Here is a 20,645-nt window from a genome sequence, read left to right as displayed (position 1 = left end):
AGATACCAGATCACAATGATGCCCATCCTGTGGCTGAGGACATGAACATCAGAAAAGACTCAGGATTGAGGATATGGAGGATGGGAGATCCATATGCCACAAGGAGAAGAACTGCTGTTGATTACAGGTTCCATACAAAGGAATAGCAGGACTTCTATGAAACAATTCTGTTGGACAAGAAGCCCATAGTTTGTGATATGAGGTGGGTCGACTGGACCTACATGAAGGAGAATGAAGAGCACTATCCTGGAGTGCAAGACAACTTTGTTGCTTGTGGAGTTGCAGATTTTGTTGGGCAAAAGCTCACAAATTGGAATGATGAACTTATCATGCAATTCTACTCCACAACACATTTTTACCCAGATGGAAGAATTGTTTGGATGTCTGAAGGTACAAGGTACCAATCCACTATAGAAGAATGGGCAAAACTGATAAATGCCCCAAAGGAAAATGATGATGATCTGGATGTATATGCCAAGAAGAAAATGGGACACAATATCATGGCACACATGTACAAGGAGATCGCAGACAAAGCCCTAGAGACTTTCACTTTTGGATCAGTCCATTTTCTGTTGTCAGGGCTACCTACTATCAATTGGATTCTGAGGCACACTCTGTTGCCCAAGTCAGGTGACCACAACATGATCAGAGGGCATGCCATCAATATGTTGCATTTATTTGATGTGCCACAAAAATTCAAAGTCATGAGCCTTATAGTTGAAACCATAAAGAGGACTGCAGCAGATCATAAGAGGAGCTGTGGATATGCCCCTCAGATTCAAGAATTGATAAACTCAAAAATTGGCACAGGAAAATATCAGTTGGATAAGGAACACTTTCCACTTTATCCAGACTTTGAGGACAATGAGGTTGTCATGAATGAAGATGATCCACAATCAGTTCAAGCTCAGGAGAAGAAGGAGAAGGCAAAGAGGGAGAAGGCTGCCAAGATGCCAACTCAAGAGGAGGCATCTCAATATTTCTTGAAGACCAAACAGGAGCAACTTGGTTACTTGATAGCATCATCTCTGAGGATTGAGAAGGGGTTGGCCACCCTAACTCAAAACTAGGAGAGCCTAGAAAGAATCATGGAACAAAAATTCTATGATCTAGATGTCAAGGTAACTGAGATTCAGTCAGTTGTGGAGCAGCTGCAGGATGACATGCATGAGAGGAAGGGCAAGACTACCACCAATGTGTTTGCCAGAGTGCCCAGAGCCCAGAGGTCAGTTGCAGTGCCAGTGACAGACACTAGAGCAACAACTTCAGCACTAGCCACTGCCCCTATAGTTCCATTGCAACTAGCTCCAGCACCAACTCCTCCAGCTCCATCCACTTCAATTGAAGCCTTCATCCTTGGAGTTATCAGGACACCACCACCAGAAGATCAAGCCTGAGAGTCGATCTAGCACTATGCATTTTCTATGAACTTTTTGATAACTTGTTTCCAAAGGGGGAGAAAAATGTATAGATCATAGGCTTCGATAGAGAGAGTGTTTCTTTTGTTCTCTCTTGTTTTATTTGGTGGTTTTCAATCTTTGTTTGCTTTTGGTTGAGATACTATGCTTGCGAGACATTGATGATCATGTGTTTGATCATAAGCTACACTTATGCATGCTTGATATTATCCTATCTATCTTATGTGATCACTCACTATGCTTGGTGATGAGTGCATGTATTCATTGTTTATTATTTTGAGCGCTCCACCAAGATGTATGTGACATGGAAGAGTAACCCATGAGCCTAATTCATTGTGCATTTGCAGTCCAAAGCAAATCTAAAACTATGCACAAATTTAGAAGGAGCTCTTGCTTCACATACTTCTCAAAGCGACGATGTTATTTAAATTTTATTATAACTAGCGGGTCCACCCGCGTAATTGCGCGGCTAGAATTGATATATTATATATTTTTGGTAAATGACATCTTTTTGCTATTTTGCTTATTTATATGGACTTGCGTTTTTTGTTCTTCAACATTGAATGGAAGTTTATAATCATTGTGAATTGAACACCTCTATAAGCACCTTTTCCGCTTCATTGATTATTTTTGTTTAAATTATCTCTGTATATTATTTTCGTTTGGCAAGTATTTTTTTAATGCACAACATTGACTTTTTATTTTTTGCGTGTTGTCACTGCATGTTCATAATCAATTAGGAAATATTGAATTCTGTAGCTTTTTTAGAAAATTCTGTAGCTAATTTCTCACCGAAATATAGTTTGTAGCTTTTTTCATACTCCCTCCGTTTTAAAATAAGTGTCTCTACTTTGTATTAACTTCAGTACAAATTTATACTAAAATTGAGACACTTATTTTGAGACGGAGGAAGTACATTCTATAGCTAAAAGACCTGTTAGGTAAGAAAAGAAGTAGGAAAGTCTCGTCTTCTATAGTAAAAAAATTCTGTAGCTTTTTTCATAGTATATTCTGTAGCTAAAAGACCTATATATATTATGTAAGAAAGGAAGTAGTACGAAAGTCTCGTCTTCTATCTATAGATACTCCATATAAGTCAGTCACAACTGGCTGACCATTGGTCAACGTGCTACCCATCCCATGTGTACAAAGCATATCCCTTCCTCATTCCTCTGCTCCACCATGTTTGAGAAGGGAAAAATAGATGGAGAGGGTGTACCAAATTGATTGGCCTACTCGTCCATGTGATGGGGAGTGCCGGAGTGGCTGCACCAAATCGAGTGGCCTGCCCGTGCATCAACAAAGCTGGGAAGGAGATTATCTTGGAGGCCAGATCTGAGCGAGGTCGGGGCACGCGTTCTAGCCGCGGATTTGGCGCTCCCTAGCAGCGAGGCAAGGCGGTCGCCGGGGAGGCCACTGAAGAATATGAGTGATCCGTAGTTGGTAACTTCCCTAATGGCGCTGCTATCCTGTTCGTGTCACTGGGCCAAGGATTGTGGTGTCGGGTTTGACGGCCATGTTCTTCATAGTGTTCCTCATCTTATGTGGCAGAGTAGTGATGGGTATGACTGTCTTACTACTCTCCCAACCTCCTCCTCATCATTATCTTGTTGGGCTCAGTGTACACGTACTTTAAAATTTCATTTACTTAGTTGATCTGTTAAATTTATTCAGAGGTAAGGTTGAGTTTCAGAAGGGAGCTTGTGGGACTGGAGCGGGCCGAGTGGGATCACGTGCGGGCTTTGACTGCGACCGTCCGCTTATCGGACTCCGCAGACGAGGTCTCTTGGAGACTCCCGGGCTCTGGCAAGTTCACTGTCAAGTCAATGTACAGGGAGTTGTGCCGCGGGCATGCCCCTATGGCAGCCTCGGGGCTTTGGAAGGCGCGAATCCCGCTAAAAATTAAGGTCTTTCTTTGGCAATTATGTCAGGATCGCCTTCCTACCTCTATTAATATAGCCAAGCGCAATGGCCCTGCTTCCGGACCGTGTGCTTTGTGTCATAACGCGGAAGATGCTGACCACGCGTTTTTTCGCTGCCCTTTGGCGCGGTTTGCTTGGAGTGCGGCCAGGGAGGCCGCTGGGGTGGATTGGGATCCACGCTCACGCTCTGAGCTTGTGTCTTACTTATCCGCGATCCCGGGCTCTTTGCGCCGGATAATGTGGACGTGTGCTTCGGCCTTGCTATGGGCCTTATGGCATATTCGTAACAAGTTTACTATTGAGGGAGCGTTTCCCTCTCACCCTGCTGATGTTATCTTCAAATGCATCTTATTCTTGCAGCAGTGGGCTACGCTGGGAAGGCAACAGGATGCTGATCTCCATCGACATGCCATCGCTCGGCTCCGCACAGTCTACTCGGTGTCCCGGGCCCCGTCGCCTCCTCCGTCTGCTGCCTTATAGGGATAGGCGGCCCTTTTGGTCCTGCTTTCTTTGAGCCTGCGTGCTCGCTCTGCTGGCTAGCTATGCCATGTAACGCACTTATCACCGGTCTCGCCTTTTGGCTCTGCCTCGAAACTTGGCTGTCTAGCTTCGGTTCCGTTTAGTTTGGTCTTGATACTTTGTTTGCACGCTGCCTATTGTTGTGGGCTTTATTAATTTAAAGCCGGACGTCTCTGACGTCTATGTTCTAAAAAAAAGGTAAGGTTGAGTTACCTAGTTCTGGTAAATTATAATACAGACGATGAACTCATATATTTTGTTGTTGTTCATGTAAGGATCATTTAGGATATGAATTATAGAGTTATTTAACTTTTCATTGGTGTGCCTTGCATTATTTTAATGAATTGAACTTATATTACTTTTTCTGTTGACATTCTGCCAACTTTGATTATTGTCTCTTCAACTCATCCGTATCAATTATACGAAGTTTCGTCTAGCAAAAGTTATATCCATCTACTACGTATAACACTTATATATCTTTTATTTCATTGTCTTGTCTGCACTTCTTAACATGTATATACATGAAAGTAGTGTGAGGAAATATTAATCTGCATTAGCATGTGATTGGTCTCTTCACATTTGTAGCATGTGATCGGTCTCTTTACATTCGTAGAAAGTCCACAGGTGGAGGCGAGTCATGGGCTCCCTAGTTGCTACTGCTGTCAAGTTCCACCTATGTGATTCGAAAAAAACATCCACCAATGTAATGTGCTACTACTTTGCATCTTTCCTACTTCCTCCACACTGTTCTTCACAGGTATGCTTCCCGCCTCTAGTTGGATAAAAGGTATATTCTCTATTTGTTGTACCATATAATAGCAAGTTATATCAATGATATGTGTAGTTAAGACAAACGAAGAAGGTTCACATGTATTAACTGAAGTTGGTTCATGTGTGTTAATTGATATGCAATAGATTTTTCGCATGTGTTGTAGGCGATGCCTATAACACTGGAGCTTTTCTCATTATTCTCTTCAACTGAAACAGCTGTAGGATGGAAGAGATGTTACCAAGAACACAACTCACAAAAGTGCATGTCTGAATGTATTTCAACCTTATATACTAAGTGTCCTCCCTATATTGATCATGTGATGTATTCTTTCTCTATCCCGGTAAACATAAATTAGTTGCCTTTCAATATTGTAAAATATTTGATGCTTCTCATATTTTTCGTCCAATGAGTTCAGCAATTTTGCTACCACTGTTATTGGTGCAGAGTAAATATAATATGAAAGTTCTTGTTGAAATTAGTAGGATATGCTTTCGAGGTGTTATAATTTCTAGATATATACCACAATTGTCACAGTAATACTTGTCAGTTCCTTTGTAGTTAGTTTGTGACTATCACAACATGTTCATGTACATATTTTTTTTGTAACAGATCTATTACAGCTTGTCGTGAAAAGTAAAATCCTAAAAAGTCACCGGAAAACTTTAAAGATAGCAACCCAAAGAAGTTGGGAGACATAAATAATTCAGATATGGTTCCATTATAACTGGTATGACTCAATTATCAGTACATGTTAGTCTCATTTTCCTCCAAAAGTGGTGATATCATATCTTAGAGGAGTCGGAATCATTACCTGACTTGTGGTTTTCGTGCCTCATTGCACTAAGTTCTTGTAATGTTCTCCTATGTAAAATATTTCTAGCGCTCCTTGTGTGTTGCTATCTATCTCCATCATTTTTGGCGAACTTTCTTCTACCAGTGCCTACATTTGTGGAGTTAGTCAAGTAAAATTATTACGTTACAATGATGAATAAACATGAGTCACGATTCATTTGTTGATAAATAATTAAAGATAGTGTTCCATATGTAAGGAAGTTCTCGAGTTTCATCTATGTCTAGATCTATATATATATTCCTGTGAGGCTGTTTACTTTAGGTACAACCCTATTAAATAAATGACAAATCTTTTAGATTTCTTGCAACCATAGTCTAGCGCTGGTGTTATCACCCATAAAGAGGTTAAGCTGAAAAATGCAGAGTGGTGGAAGTCCAATTAAAGTTTCAATAATGAGTATGCATTATGCTTTCTCTGTTATTAGAATCAGTCGTTTTTCATGGTTAGAAATATTAATTAGATTATTTAAAACTACAGAGTATAAGCATACCTGAGCATTATTTAACTTTATCTGCTGGTTTTGTATTGTGTCCTTGGTGGAAAACTCGGAGTAGTAATCTGGAAAACATTCTGATGGTCGTTTCACCCCCTTTACCTTTGTATTGTACGCAGAAAAAAATCATTTCATTTCTCAATGGGTGATATTTTGTGGATTCCACAACCTTAAAAGTTGATAGTGTATAAGTGGATACTTCTGATAGTAGCATGATGTTTTTAATATTGATAGTAAGATGATTTGTTTGGCCATGTCAAACCATATAGAATATAATTAGCAATTTTTGTTTAAATTGGTGGGGCACTCTGTAATTGAATGTTTAATGAGCAAACAATTTTGTCCATCAAAATCATATCGAGGCTCATGAACTGATCGGTTGCATGATTGAGCGAATTGCATATGATCTGTACTTTCACTTGAATGTTCTAGTTTGTCCTGTTGTTGATAAGCACTAAGCTTCTTGCACGCCATAGTTTTTTGGCTGCAAAAGGATTCGAAAATTGTTAGTCACTACCTATGCAGTTGTTATCCTGATAAGTGATGAGCCTTGATAATTCAGGTGAGAGGCAGCTCAGAAGGTCTATGTTGACTTCATTGGGCGTCGAGTTGCAGTCACATCACAGTTTTGGTGGTTTCAGATGTTTGTCTGGCGTCACAGAACCCGTAGTCTTCGATTTTGTTAGTGGTGCTCTGGTCTGGTAGCAGATTTGGTAGCCTTCATGAATCGGAAGACCTTGATTTTGCTGATGGTTCTCTGGTCGGGTAGTAGATTTGCTAGTTTGTCCAGTTAAGACTCTTGGGCGTGTGCTTGGTGTGTCTGGTTGTGTGTTGTTCTATTTTCTTTCCGCGCTGACTCCATGTGGAGTTTTTTTCTCCCTTTCGATCAAGAATCCATGTAGAGTTTCGTTGATTGAGTCCGTCCCTGGGTTGTAGTCTTTTGTGCATGTGCCCGATTTGGAAGTAGGTGCACGTGAGGATTCATATCTTGTTTTGTCTCTTGGAAGGATGTGCACGTGAGGATTCGTATCTTCTTTTGTCTCGTGATAATGGTTGTACGTGTCATATGTGTCATGTACATACGTGTCCTGTACGGAGGACGGGGCATGTACTCGGTCATTTTTTTCCTATCTATGTAAGCTTACACGTGATTGTTATAAACAGATCTTTATATAAAAAAAGATGTCTTAGACTATTTAGACGTGACATGTTAAGTTGTACGGGACAATATTTGTATGTTACGCTGCAACTTTTAAATCTCAGCCGTCAATATCTAAAATTAACGACCGTGATAATTTAATCTATGTGGATCAACGTGATGGCTTGTTTGACTTCTGTCATAAGTATATAATAGATTTGTCGAAGCTTTGATCTATATGTTGTCATCAATTATCAAAAAGGGGGAGATTGAAAGTGCAACTATCCCTAGGTGGTTTTGGTAATTCATAACAGCATATAGCTCATTGAGCTAATGCTATTCCAAGACTATTATTTCAGGAAAGCTCAATGAATGGCATGGCATGGATGATGAAAGTGGATCCCTCAAAATACTAAGGACAAAGGATTGGCTCAATCTCAAAAGCTCAAGACTCTTCATTTTACATTTTAGTGATCCAAGATCACATTGAGTCTATAGGAAAAGCCAATACTATCAAGAAGGGATGAGGTGTTGCTTAATGAGCCTCTTGCTTCATGTGCTTAGTGATATGCTCCAAAACCCTCAACTACTTTCCCACATCCACAAATGACCTAAACCCAAAGCCAAAATCGGTCACACCGATTCTTTCTATCCGGCGCCACCGATTCCAAAAGTCATAGCCACTGCCACAAACCCTAAGCAAATCGGTCTTACCGATAGGGATCTCGGTCTCACCGAGATGGGGTTGCAATCTCTCTGTTTCCCTTCGTAACGTTTTGGTCTAACCAAAGTGAGCGATCGGTCCCACCGAGATTGTAATGTAAACTCTCTGTTTCCTTTTTGTAACATTTCGGTCTCACCGAAAAGAGCAAATCGGTCCCACCGAGTTTACCTGACCAACTCTCTGGAAAGCTTATTACCAAACCGGACTCACCGAGTTTGTGTAATCGGTCTCACCGAGATTACGTTATGCCCTAACCCTAACCGAATCGGTCTCACCGAGATGCACGTCAGTCCCACCGAAAATCACTAACGGTCACTAGGTTTACTAAATCGGTCCGACCGAGTTTAACGATTCGGTCCCACCGAGTTTGGTAAAATGTGTGTAACTGTTAGATTTTGTATGGATGCTATATATACCCCTCCACCTCCTCTTCATTCGTGGAGAGAGCCATCAGAACGAACCTACACTTCCAACTTACCATTTCTGAGAGAGAACCACCTACTCATGTGTTGAGGCCAAGATATTCCATTCCTACCATATGAATCTTGATCTCTAGCCTTCCCCAAGTTGCTTTCCACTCAAATCTTCTTTCCACTAGATCCAAAACCTATGAGAGAGAGTTGAGTGTTGGGAAGACTATCATTTGAAGCACAAGAGCAAGGAGTTCATCATCAACGCACGATTTGTTACTTCTTGGAGAGTGGTGTCTCCTAGATTGGCTAGGTGTCACTTGGGAGCCTCCGACAAGATTGTGGAGTTGAACCAAGGAGTTTGTAAGGGCAAGGAGATCGCCTACTTCATGAAGATCTACCGCTAGTGAGGTAAGTCCTTCGTGGGCGACGGCCATGGTGGGATAGACAAGGTTGCTTCTTCGTGGACCCTTCGTGGGTGGAGCCCTCCGTGGACTCGTGCAGCCGTTACCCTTCGTGGGTTGAAGTCTCCATCAACGTGGATGTACGATAGCACCACCTATCGGAACCACGCCAAAAACATCCGTGTCTCCAATTGCGTTTGAATCCTCCAAACCCTTCCCTTTACTTTCTTGCAAGTTGCATGCTTTAATTTCCGCTGCCTATACACTCTTTGCATGCTTGCTTGAATTGTGTGATGATTGCTTGACTTGTCCTAAAATAGCTAAAATCTGCCAAACTCTAAAATTGGGAAAAGGTTAAGTTTTTATTGGTCAAGTAGTCTAATCACCCCCCTCTAGACATAATTCAAGGTCCTACAGAAAGTTGCTCAGAAAAGCGAGACGAATCCAAATTCGCAGTCTGTTTGTTGGCCACACGTCCCTGGCATAGTGAACATGGAACCTTCCCCCTCCGGTTTGCCTGTCCAAAAATGCAAACTCCGAGAAAACTTTCCCGGATGTTATCCCCCTTCGCGTGTATCGTGTAGTACTGCTTAAGAACACCCCTAGCCCTCCGTATTACCCTGTTGTGCATCTGTGTTGCATCTGTTTGCATTATATTTACTGTTTCTTCCCCCTCTTCTCTGTGATAGACCCTGAGACTGCTGCTGATGCCACTGTGATCGACTACGTCACCGACGACCCTTCTCCCTTTTCAGGAGAGATCCTAGGAAAGCCCTCCCTTTTGATCATCCCTATATTTCCCATTCCATTCTCTCTCTTGCTTGCATTAGATTTTTCTACTATAATTGATTGCTCCTATTCTGATGCATAGCCTTCTTTTATACCTGCTATTGTTACCTACCTGCTTATCCTAAACTCCTTAGTGTAGGTTGATTGGTGATCAATCAGTGACCCCAACCTTGTTGTTGTTGCCCCTTCTTCATCATCGGTGACTCGATCAACGTGATCGACAACCAGAGACCGACACATCACTTTAACCCCTTAGTTGTACGAATCTGCGTAGTTACTATCGAGTGCCGAGGGTGATACCTTGTAACGCACTCCTGATGATAACTCTGTAGTTAGCTATTCGGTCGTGGTCATCAAGGGTGATTCCTCCTTCACCACTCCCGATATGACTCTCTCGTGCAGCCCCTCAAGTGTGAACCTCAAGTGTGATTCCTGTCGGTGTTCTGGGAATGGGGGTCCCCAGACTTGCCCGCCTGTGGCTTGCGGCGTGGCTTAAGTGGGGGCCCAGTGCAGCCCAGCTTCATCAGCTCAAGCTCAAGACCCTCGTGAGGGGCCAAGCCTCGCGGGGCGGACGACAGGAAGCTTCCTCAGGAGCAGTCTCCTCAGGCAGGCTCGCGAGGAGGTGGAGAGATCAAGGCGGGATACCTCGCGAGGAGCCCGTGACGCAAGCCATGACGATCGAGACCAGGCGGGCGCCGACCTGCGCAGTGTCCTTGTTTCCCCTTCGGTGCAAGGGGGGCAAGCTCAGGCCAAGGCATCAGGCAAAGGTTACCGTTTCGGTGCAACAAGACCAAGACCAGCAGAGCGACTGGATGGAGGTCACCGTGGAGCCCAGGACGGCGTCATCGTCAGAGCCTTTGGCAGCCGAAGACCAACTTTAGTCAGGATAAGTGTACCAGATGTTCCCCTTCAAAATGGCCAATTGTTGGCGCCCTTCCCACTCATTATTTGGGAAGAGGCCCAGGGCCTCGCTCTATAAATAGGGCTAGCCACCACAGAGTAGAGGCATCGAGCATCTATCTCAAGAAGACACATAGACTAGAGAGAGGCGACTGAACTCACCCAAGCAGTTCATCGCACCAGCTCTAGAACAGCCCCTCGCGAGGCTGTTCTCCCTTTGTATTGTTCATCATTAGACCCTGAGGCAATCCACCACACCACACACTGGAGTAGGGTATTACACCTCAATGGTGGCCTGAACCAGTATAAATCTCATGTCCCTTGTGTGTTCATCTTTCTTGCTTAGATCCTTGTGAGACTTCGAGATGTGAGCTGGTAGGGGAAAGATCTTCGTGCGCACCCCAGTGTTCGAACCTCAAGGGTCTGCCGGAACCCGAAATCCAACATTTGGCGCGCCAGGTAGGGGTGCACCGGAATCTTTCTTCCGCTGGTCGCGTCTGATCTTCCGTCGTGTCCATGTCTGACGCTCGCCGAGCCCACGCCGAGCGTCGGGCTGCTCTCGCCACCCGCGTCACCCAGATGGTGCCCGTCGGCGGTCGCCCCCGTCATTCCCCGTCACGTGCCGCCAACCCCGCCACCGGCCCGGCGGGGAACGAGCAACATGCCTCGTCCCTGCATCCTTCAGTGCGGGGGAAGGCTGCACCACCACCCCTTCGCTGACCCCAGCTGGTTTGTCGTCCCACGCCCGTCGCGCCCCCACGGACGTGCACGCTGCGCTGCTCTCGGCGCGTGAGCTCCTGCACTACCGCCCCGTCGAAGACCTCTACGAGGACTGGCTCGCCCGCATCACCGAGCTTGTCAGCGCCGCAGGGGGCTCCCATGCGCCATCCCTCTCGCTGCCTCCTCCTCCATCCTGCGCAGGAGGCGAGGATCAGGAGGTGCCTCCGCCGCCTCTTCCCCAAGAAGGCGTCCTGGCCCCAAGGCGCGTGGCCCCAGGACGAGACCCTCCGCGTCCGGCGCCTGCGCGACAAGAAAGGAGCTGCCAAGAGATCCCTCGTCCCCAAGAAGGTGCTCGCGTGCTCCCAGCACCGGAGCGCCATGACCGCATCCCTGCACCGCCACGTCAAGGCCCCGCGCTGGTCCAGGCAGCGGTGCGCGGGAATGTCCAAGAGAAAGCCCCACATCAGCAAGATGCGTAGGATGCCGCGCTTTCACCGCCGAGCTGCGTAGCGTTGCATTGCCCGGCAAGTTCAAGCCGGACCTGCCTCCTCGCTACGACGGAACTGCCGACCCCGCAGAGTTCCTCCAGCTCTATGAGCTGGGTATCTAAGCCGCCAATGGGGATGAAAAGGTCATGGCTAATTGGTTTCCCATGGCGCTCAAGGACGGTGCCCTCACCTGGCTCCTGAACCTGGCTCCTGGCCCGATCTCTTCTTGGGATGAGATGCGCACCCCCTTCATCGCCAACTTCCAAGGTACTCGCCCCCGGCCCCCGGCCATGAGTGACCTGCACCGCATCAAGCAACAACCAGGAGAGACCCTGTAGAAGTACATCCAGCGCTTCAACAATGCCCGCCTCAAGATCCCAAGGGTGACTGAGGAGGCCATCATCTCAGCCTTCTCCGACGGCGTGCGTGACATCAAGATGAAAGAGGAGCTAGCCATCCATGAAGACCTGTGCACATCACTGGAGCTGTTCAACTTGGCGACCAAGTGCGCCAGGGCTGAGGAAGGGCACCTCTCCCTCCTCGAGCTTCCGACTGCCGACCCAGAAGAGAAGAAGCCCAAGGTCAAGGACGTGAAGCGCAAGGGGGCTGCCGTGCCCGCGGCAGAGCCAGACACCAAGCGAGGCAGGGATCAGCCTGAGTCATCCAAGGGCAGCCGATATTGTGTGTACCACGACCTCCACACCCACAAGACCAACGAATGCCAAGAGCTCAGGGCTGTGCGAGATGGGCGTATCGGCCGACGTCCCGACCGTAACAACATGGGTTATGGCCGAGGAGGAGGAAGCGGTGGAGGATGATGGGAAGACCGTGGCCCTCGCCAAGGGTGGCGCGACCGACCTCGCGAGGACCGCTGGCAGGACCAGCCTCGCGAGGGAGGTTGGAGGGATCAGCCTCGTGAGGACCGCCCTCAAGGCAATGCAGGCCTCCCTCCTTTGCCACCGCCGCCAAGAAGGAATGAAGACCATCACCAGGACAAGGGGGCTGGGGGCTTCCAGGAGCCACGCGCAATCGCTTGCATCCTGGGTGGTGCTCAGGCCCCAGCCTCTCAGTGCATCTTCAAGCAGTTTGCTCGCGAGGTGAATGCAGTCCTCCCAAGCTTGAGGCCACGCGCCCTCTCAGGTGGTCAGCATGCGCTACCATGTTCAGCTCAGCGGATCAGCTCAAGTGTGCAGCGACGGCCGGAGTCCTCCCGATGCTTTGCTCCCCAGTCATCAGCAATGTGCAAGTCACCAGGACCCTCATCGATGGCGGAGCTGGACACAACGTCCTGTCCGTCGAGACATTCAACAATCTCCAAGTGCCATATGATCAGCTTCTGTCAACCAAGCCTTTCTCAGGAGTCACTGATGGTTCCACCGTCCCGATAGGGAAAGTTCGCCTTCCCGTCAGCTTTGGGCAGCATAACAACTACCGTACCGAGCTCATCAACTTCGACGTCGCCCACATTCGCCTGCCGTACAATGCCATCCTTGGGTACCCAGCCCTGGCCAAGTTCATGGTAGTGACTCATCATGGCTACAATGTCCTCAAGATGCCAGAAAGCGGTGGAATCCTCACAGTGCCTTGTGAGGAAAGGGATGCAGTGTGTTCTCTTGAGCGTGCCTTCCAAGCCGCTGCAATGGAAGACCCAGATCACTAGAGCGGGAGGCTTCTAGAGGCGGTCCCTAAGGAGAAGAAGGCTTCAACTGGCCCAAACACTCACGAGGCAGGAACCTCCGAAGGCGTTGCGTCAGGATCCGCGCCCGTTCAAGGGGCGCCACCCTCTGTCGCATAAGAAGGCGCGCCCGATGCCCTCCTCGGGCAGGGCTCGGGGGCTCTGTCTTGGAGAGCCACTGACTTTGCCAAGGTCACAAGGGAGGCACTCGGGCACCACTTGGAGGCATCCTTCAAGGCACGTTTCCCTCAGGAAGGCATGAGGCAAGGAGGGCCAAACCCTCAGGAGTTCATCAAGAGGAACATTCAGGAGCTACAGGAGTCAAGAGTCATGCGCGGCAGCCGCCGCCTACCCGCTGTAGCCCCACATCCCGACGAGGATGGTGGGCTGTGCGTCTGCATCTACGTACCAGGGCTCAACCGAGCCGCGTCTCAGGAGCGCCTCTGGCCTTCACGCGTGGTGTGTTGGGAGGGTCCACCTCACAGCTACGTTTGCATGCCCTTCGGCCTGCCGAACGCGGCTACTGCCCACCAGCGCGTGATGAGGAGCATCCTGGAAGCTCAGGTGGCCAGGCACCGCACGTTCCTGGAAGAGATGGAGATGGACCTTAAGGAGCCGCCCGGACCCCTAGAGCCTCCCGAGGCTCAGGGCTCCGAAGGCTCATGAGGGTTGGCTTCTCCACCACGCGTCGTCAGCTACTCCGACACTCTCTCTATGATGGTATCAGGTGACAACTTTCAAAGTTCTATTTTTAGCTGGGAGCGCCCGCAGGGCCGCATCATTCCCAGGTCGCATGGGTCCGTCCCTGCGGCATGTATCCGTTTTGCTTATGCTCTCTACCTACCTTGTTGGGGGCGCCCCTCGGGCTGCATTATCCCCAAGCTACTCGGGCCTGACCCAGCGGCGTTTGCCTTTTTCTGCATCTATCTAAATAGATCTGCTCCTCCACGCTTAAACTGATTCCCATGGATATCATCCGCTGCTTATCGCAGACCTCTCCGCTCTCATGCAAAGCGCTTGTACGTTAAAAGGGGGGCGCCTGAGCATCGCGACTCATGGGCTCTTACTGGCCCTCTAGCCCTCACCCCCTGGCCTTGAACCACGGCATCGCGACCTGTCATACCAGCGGCGGCCGAGCTCGCTCGAGGGCCGGGAACTGAGGACGTAGAGCATTTGCATTCTAACCACCCTACAGGAACACACCATTGATAAAGGCCCAAAGCCAGGCGCAACCCGCCTCGAGGTAGGGCCTCGTGAGTCCGCGCTGGCTCATGGGTGCCTAGATACACCTCTCCTAGCCCTACCGTGCCAGCCACGTGTCAGGGCGGGGCTGTACACGCCCCCGGGGCTCCTCCCAGAGGGGAGCCCCCTCCCACGTACTAGTGGAAGCACCATGCTCCGCGCTGGCTGACGACACTGCCGAGGAGCGGCTATGCCCGTACACATACGGAAGCGCTATGCTCCACGCTGGTGATAAACAACTAAGGGCGGCCCACGGCTGTATCAACCTCAGGGAGCCCAGAGCTTAGTGTCTGGCACCATCGCAATGCCTCCTCTCGCGAGTGCCGCGCGAGGGGGCTGTACACGGGGGCTGCGCCCGGGCCACGCCCGAACGCACGCCACCCAGCCAGGTCCCTCGTACCTGGTCGTTGCGCGTCTCTCGCCAAGCGGAGCCAAGGTATGAAGACTCGTTTGCACGTCAAGGGGGACTCCTGAGCATCGTGACTCAGGAGCCTAACTGGTCACGTAGCCGCTCACTCCTTAGTCCCGTCCTGGTTTCCAGTCGGGGCTAACGGCGGCTGAGGTATGCGCGGGGCTGGGCCCTGCCGACGTAGAACGACAAATCCACTCCTATGCCTCCCTTCCCTACTTGCTGTTTGCGCGTCAAGGGGGACTCCTGAGCATGACGGCTCAGCAGCCTAACTTTCCACGTAGCCCCTCATCCTTAGTCCCCGTCCTGGTTTCCGGTCGGGGCTAACAGCGGCTGAGGTATGCGCGGGACTGGGCCCTGCCGACGTAGAACACAGGCAAATGGGAGGGAAAATGCAAATTCTAGGGAATTCAAAAGAAAATATTACAAGCCATAGAGTGTTTCACGAAACCAAACATAAGTTTAAATGCTTCCATGAGGCATGGTGCATGTTGCAGGAATTGAAACAAGACAGAAGCCGCAAAGGGATCACTTTCCAGTGGCGCCGCCGCCTGTGGTGGAGTCACGCTGGGCGGCTCCGCCTCCTGAAGCCGTGGAACTGGCGGCGTCGCGTCTAGGCAAGATGCTGAAGGCATGGAACCTCCCCAGCAAAGCCTCGGCTCGGCCCTTCACGACCTCAGCAGCAGCGGCGGCAAGGTTGCCGCTCACAGGGTCCAGTAGGCTGTCGAGGTCGATATTGGGGTCGCGAAGGTAGACGTGGCTGAGGACGCACGTCAGCGCTGCAGACGACAAGGCACGTGCCTCGGCCTCGGTCGTAGGGCCAAGGCCGTCCGCGGCATCCTCAAGTGCACGGACCAGGAAGGGAAGCAGCTCGGTAGGGCCGTCCTCTTCGCCAGCCAACGACTCCTCTAAGCCGCCCTCATAGAGCATCTTCAGCGAAGCGAGAGCCTGCTCCTCCAGCTTGGCGAAGGCCACTAGATCCTCGGCCAGGACCTTCGCCTTGCGGTCTAGCTCGGTCCTCTCCACCTTTAGTGCCTGCTCCAGTGTCTCCAACCGGCCATGGCGGTCAATAAGCTCGACGTCCCGGTCCTTGACGGCAGCCTCCCGAGCCTTCATCTCCTCCTCCTTCTCCTAGCGGATGCGGACCTCCTTCGCGAGCTCGTCATGCAGGCCTTGCAGCTCAACCTCCAGCACCTTATAGTGGCCCCGGGCATCTGCAGCGTCGCCCTGGGCAGCATCACGAGCGGCCTTGGCCTGGCAGGCGGCTTGCTTCTCCTCGTCGGAGGCAGACGCAGCCTGGCTCAGCGCCGCTCGCACTGACGCGGTAGAGCGGGCCCAACCAGAAGCTATCTCCAGGCGCCCGACCACCAGGCGGGGGTCCGCGCTTTGGAGATCCTCCCGCAGCTGCCTCAGTTCATTGGTGGCCTGGTCCAAGATGGCAGAGGGATCAGAAGAGACGGGAGCCGGTGGAGCAGGCGGAGAGGACGGCAGTGTGATCATGGCTGGGGAGGAAGGAGCCCAGGCACCTCCAGCGTCAGCGGGGCCATGGGGGCTGACTCCTCGCCAGAGTGTCCCTGCTGGGCTCGCGAGGACGACCGGGCAAGGGAGGCACGAGCCTTGATGCCTCCTTTCCCCGCAGACAAGGGCGCTGCCATGGCAGACAAGCTCGCCTCAAGCAGGGCCGCAGAAGCCCCCTTCAACCTCTTCGCCGCAGGTGCCGGCCTGGTCAAAAGAGTGCATACGTCAAGTCCCAGCGAGAGAAACAAAGTGAAGCGCGGATCGAGCACTTACTAGACATCATTCGTGGACTCAAGCAGCCTCCGGCAAAACTTGAAGCCCAAGAGCCTACAGCTGGGATCGGCCTTGGGAGGCCCGGAAGCAGAGGGCGCGTCGGGAAGGCCGGAGCTGGCCTCAGACCGCCCCGGAGCCAGAGCAGACCCTGGGAGAACCAACCCCGACCTGCCCTTCCTCGGAACCAGGGGATAATCCTCCCCTCCTTGCCTGGCGCCGGCCTTGTCATCATACGGCATGGAGCGGAGAGCGCGGGACCTACGTCGAGGGAAGGAATCCCCAGACTGCTTCCTAGTCGTCTCAGAGTCAGACTCTTCTTCCTCCTCCTCCTCTTCTTCCTCCTCACTCCCGCTGGAGTCGCTGGAGGACACATTCACCGTCGACATCGCTGCTAGATCCCCAGGAGCTTCTACGGGCACCAGCCCCTCACTGTTGAAGGTGGGCATGGCGTTCACCACCTGCTCCCAATCTCCACGAAGAAACAGGGGGACGGGAGTGCCCTCCGGCCTCGCCACGTCTCCCCCGAGCAAGGAATGGAGAGCTGCAACCAGATCTTAGTCGGCCAGGGCCATGGAGCCCACGCAAAGGGCGGCGTCCGCTTCCCCAAGCCTCCACAATGGGAGTGAGTGCTCCCGGAGTGGAGCCACCCGGTGCTCCAGGAACTCCCTCAGAAGTGTGGCCCCGGTCAGCGTTACCGCCCCCAAATTGCCTGGCCTCAGGTCCGCGTTCATCCTCTTCAGCACCGCCCTCGCGCGGGGGTCGACAAGCTCCGCGCGGGACCACGCATCGACGGCCTTGGGTTGCCCCGTAGGCAGCACCAGTCGGGGGTGGAGGCGCCCGACATCCACCATGACCCACTTGCTCCGGAAGCCTTCGATCCTCTTCCCGGGCTTCGAGATGGCGTTGGAGATGGAGTATGCGATAAAGCTCGCGCATGCGGAGATGGGGCAACGAGAAACCCGGAGGTAAAAGTAATGGCGCAGCAAGGCCACTGAGGGCTTTACCCCAACGTGAGCCTCACAATAGTAGGCAAAAATCACCAGGAGGAGAACAGTGTTGGGGTGGAGGTGCAGAGCTAGCAAGTTGTACAGGCGGAGAACAGCAAGGAAGAACTTGAAAAAAGGGGGCACCAGACCGGTGATAATGGCGCTCGCGAAGAGCGGGTAGAAGGTGCTCCCCTTGCCTTCAGGCTGGTCGGAGCCGTCCTTGAGCATAGTCGCTCCCTCGTTGCCCTGCACCACCGTCCTCAGGCGCATGAGGGCGAGATTCGTCTCCGACACATTCGGGGGATCCAGAGCCGGCGAGTACCAGACCTCGGTCGGGGTCTTGCGAGGCGCCATGGCTTGCCGGATGGGAAGGATTGAGAAAGATCTGGAGGATTTCGGAAGCAGGAAGGGGAAGAGCGAGAAAGGGGATCTGGAGCAAGGCAAGCGTAAGTCTAGCCCGGGCACCTCTTTTGTCAGATGGATGGTTGCCGAGGCAACATGGAGAAGCGGAGACGCTCGCGTCCAATCAATCGCCACGCGGCACCCAAGGCCGCAGGATATTGGGGCTCTCGGCGCTTCGCACTTGCCCCTTCGCTTCTCCGCTAAGCCAAGTCCGGGCGCGCCTTGGGCCCGGGGGCTACTGTCGGTGTTCTGGGAACGGGGGTCCACAGACATGCCTACCTGCGGCCTGCAGCATGGCTCCAGTGGGGGCCCAGTGCAGCCCAGCTTCATCAGCTCAAGCTCAAGACCCTCGTGAGGGGCCAAGCCTCGCGGGGTAGACGACAGGAAGCTTCCTCAGGAGCAGCCTCCTCAGGCAGGCTCGCGAGGAGGCGGAGAGATCAAGGCAGGATACCTCGCGAGGAGCCCGTGACGCAAGCCATGACGATCGAGACCAGGTGGGCACCAGGCAGGCGCCGGCCTACGCAGTGTCCTTGTTTCCCTTCGGTGCAAGGGGGGAAAGCTCAGGCCAAGGCATCATGCAAAGGTTACCGTTTTGGTGCAACAAGACCAAGACCAGCAGAGCGGCAGGATGGAGGTCACCGTGGAGCCCAGGACGGCGTCATCGTCAGAGCCTTTGGTAGCCGAAGACCAACTTTAGTTAGGATAAGTGTACCAGATGTTCCCCTTCGAAATGGCCAATTGTTGGCGCCCTTCCCGCTCATTATTTGGGAAGAGGCCCAGGGCCTCGCTCTATAAATAGGGCTAGCCACCACAGAGTAGAGGCATCGAGCATCTATCTCAAGAAGACACATAGACTAGAGAGAGGTGACCGAACTCACCCAAGCAGTTCATCGCACCAGCTCTAGAACAGCCCCTCGCGAGGGCTGTTCTCCCTTTGAATTGTTCATCATTAGCCCCTGAGGCAATCCACCACAACGCACACTGGAGTAGGGTATTACACCACAATGGTGGCCTGAACCAGTATAAATCTTGTGTCCCTTGTGTGTTCATTTTCTTGCTTAGATCCTTGTGAGACTTCGAGACGTGAGCTGGTAGGGGAAAGATCTTCGTGCGCACCCCAGTGTTTAAATCTCAAGGGTCTGCCGGAACCCGAAATCCGACAATTCCTACTATGTTCACCTTGATGATTACTTCGAGTGGAATGCATCGAGGTTGATTCCTCGGGGTTTACCCCTTGATGTTTGGACACACCTTTATGTTGACTTTACTTGAGACCTTTGTGAAAGTCGGGTGGGCCCGGAGAGCACCCGCAAGATAATTATGTGGCATGGCCGGGCATTATGGGCCCTTGCCATAAGTCCACGGGACGGGGCAACAGGGTAACATCGATCGTGACTCTCTGCTCGTCTCCGCAAGCTCCTAATACACTAAAGGTTTGGGTATTTGTTTTGAGTTGGCCTTTGGCCTTTACGCACTAACCACCATGCAAGAATAGTCATGGGACTTTATGTCATATTATCAGTCAAAGCTTTGTCAGACGTCCAGTTCAGCATTGCGGCACGGGTGGGCCGGTATCATCCTGTAGTGGTGGAGCTTGGACCCGCCCTACACGGAACGACCCGAAGTGCAACGGGCAACGGGCCCAAGACACCAGAGCGCTTAGGATGGAGACCGACGGGGACCTCTCTACCGAGCCTAGGTAGGGCCGCGACGTGCTAATCTTCCAATGTCGGGCATTGACTCAGAAAAGTGTGTCCAGTCAGAGTAATCAAGCGTGTTGGGTGATGTGGTGCACCCCTGCAGAGAAGATTATCTATTAATAGCTGTGTCCACGGTAACGGGTGTTCAGACTTGTATCTTGATCTATTACAACTAGAAATGATACTTGAGATATGTGATGGATATGTGGGTCCGAGATTGCTTTCTCGCAGGGAGTCGAGGAAGGATCTCTGGGCGTTAATGCTACATCATGTTTGTTAATATAAACTACTATTCTATACTCTTTTGAATGCTGCAAGATGCTTGGTGCTGCTTGAAGATGCTAGTCTTCGATAGGCTAGGCCTTCCCCTCTATTCTGGTATTCTACAGTTTTGTCCACAGATACAACCCTTCCAATTGATACCAATGCATACTTAGTATAGATCTGATGCTTGCGAGTACTTTGGATGGGTACTCACGGTTGCATTGGTATCCCTTCCCCTTTCTTTCTTTCTTTTTTCCGTTGTTGAAACCAGATGATGGATCCCACGAGCCATATGCCACCCCCGCTGGCTACTACTACTACCCCGAGGGTGCCTACTACTGAGGCCGAAGACTAGGAGTAGTTAGGAGGTCCCAGGCAGGAGGCCTTGCTTCTTCGATTGTTGATGTTTGTGTTTTCCCTCTTAAGGCATCCTCATTTAACTTATGTCTGTACTCAGATATTTTTGCTTCCGCTGACTCGTTCATGTATCGAGCTTTTGTATTCGAGCCCTCGAGGCCGTTGGCTTGTAATATAAAGCTTGGATTGTCTTATTATGTGTCTAGAGTTGTGTTGTGATATCTTCCCATGAGTCCCTAATCTTTATCGTACACATTTGCGTGTATGAT

General features: G+C 50.9%; 1 long non-coding RNA gene across 1 annotated transcript; it reads left to right on the top strand.

Moving 5' to 3' along the window:
• Positions 1-2,536: 2,536 nt before the first annotated feature.
• LOC123044787 (uncharacterized) lies at positions 2,537-4,175 on the top strand. The gene is made up of 2 exons (XR_006420421.1): positions 2,537-2,980; positions 3,701-4,175. It is a non-coding gene; the product is annotated as an uncharacterized lncRNA (long non-coding RNA).
• Positions 4,176-20,645: the final 16,470 nt, after the last annotated feature.

Source organism: Triticum aestivum, chromosome 2B (genome assembly GCF_018294505.1).
Source record: "Triticum aestivum cultivar Chinese Spring chromosome 2B, IWGSC CS RefSeq v2.1, whole genome shotgun sequence".
NCBI classification, from domain to species: Eukaryota; Viridiplantae; Streptophyta; class Magnoliopsida; order Poales; family Poaceae; genus Triticum; species Triticum aestivum.
This window is presented reverse-complemented; position numbering and strand designations above follow the sequence as displayed.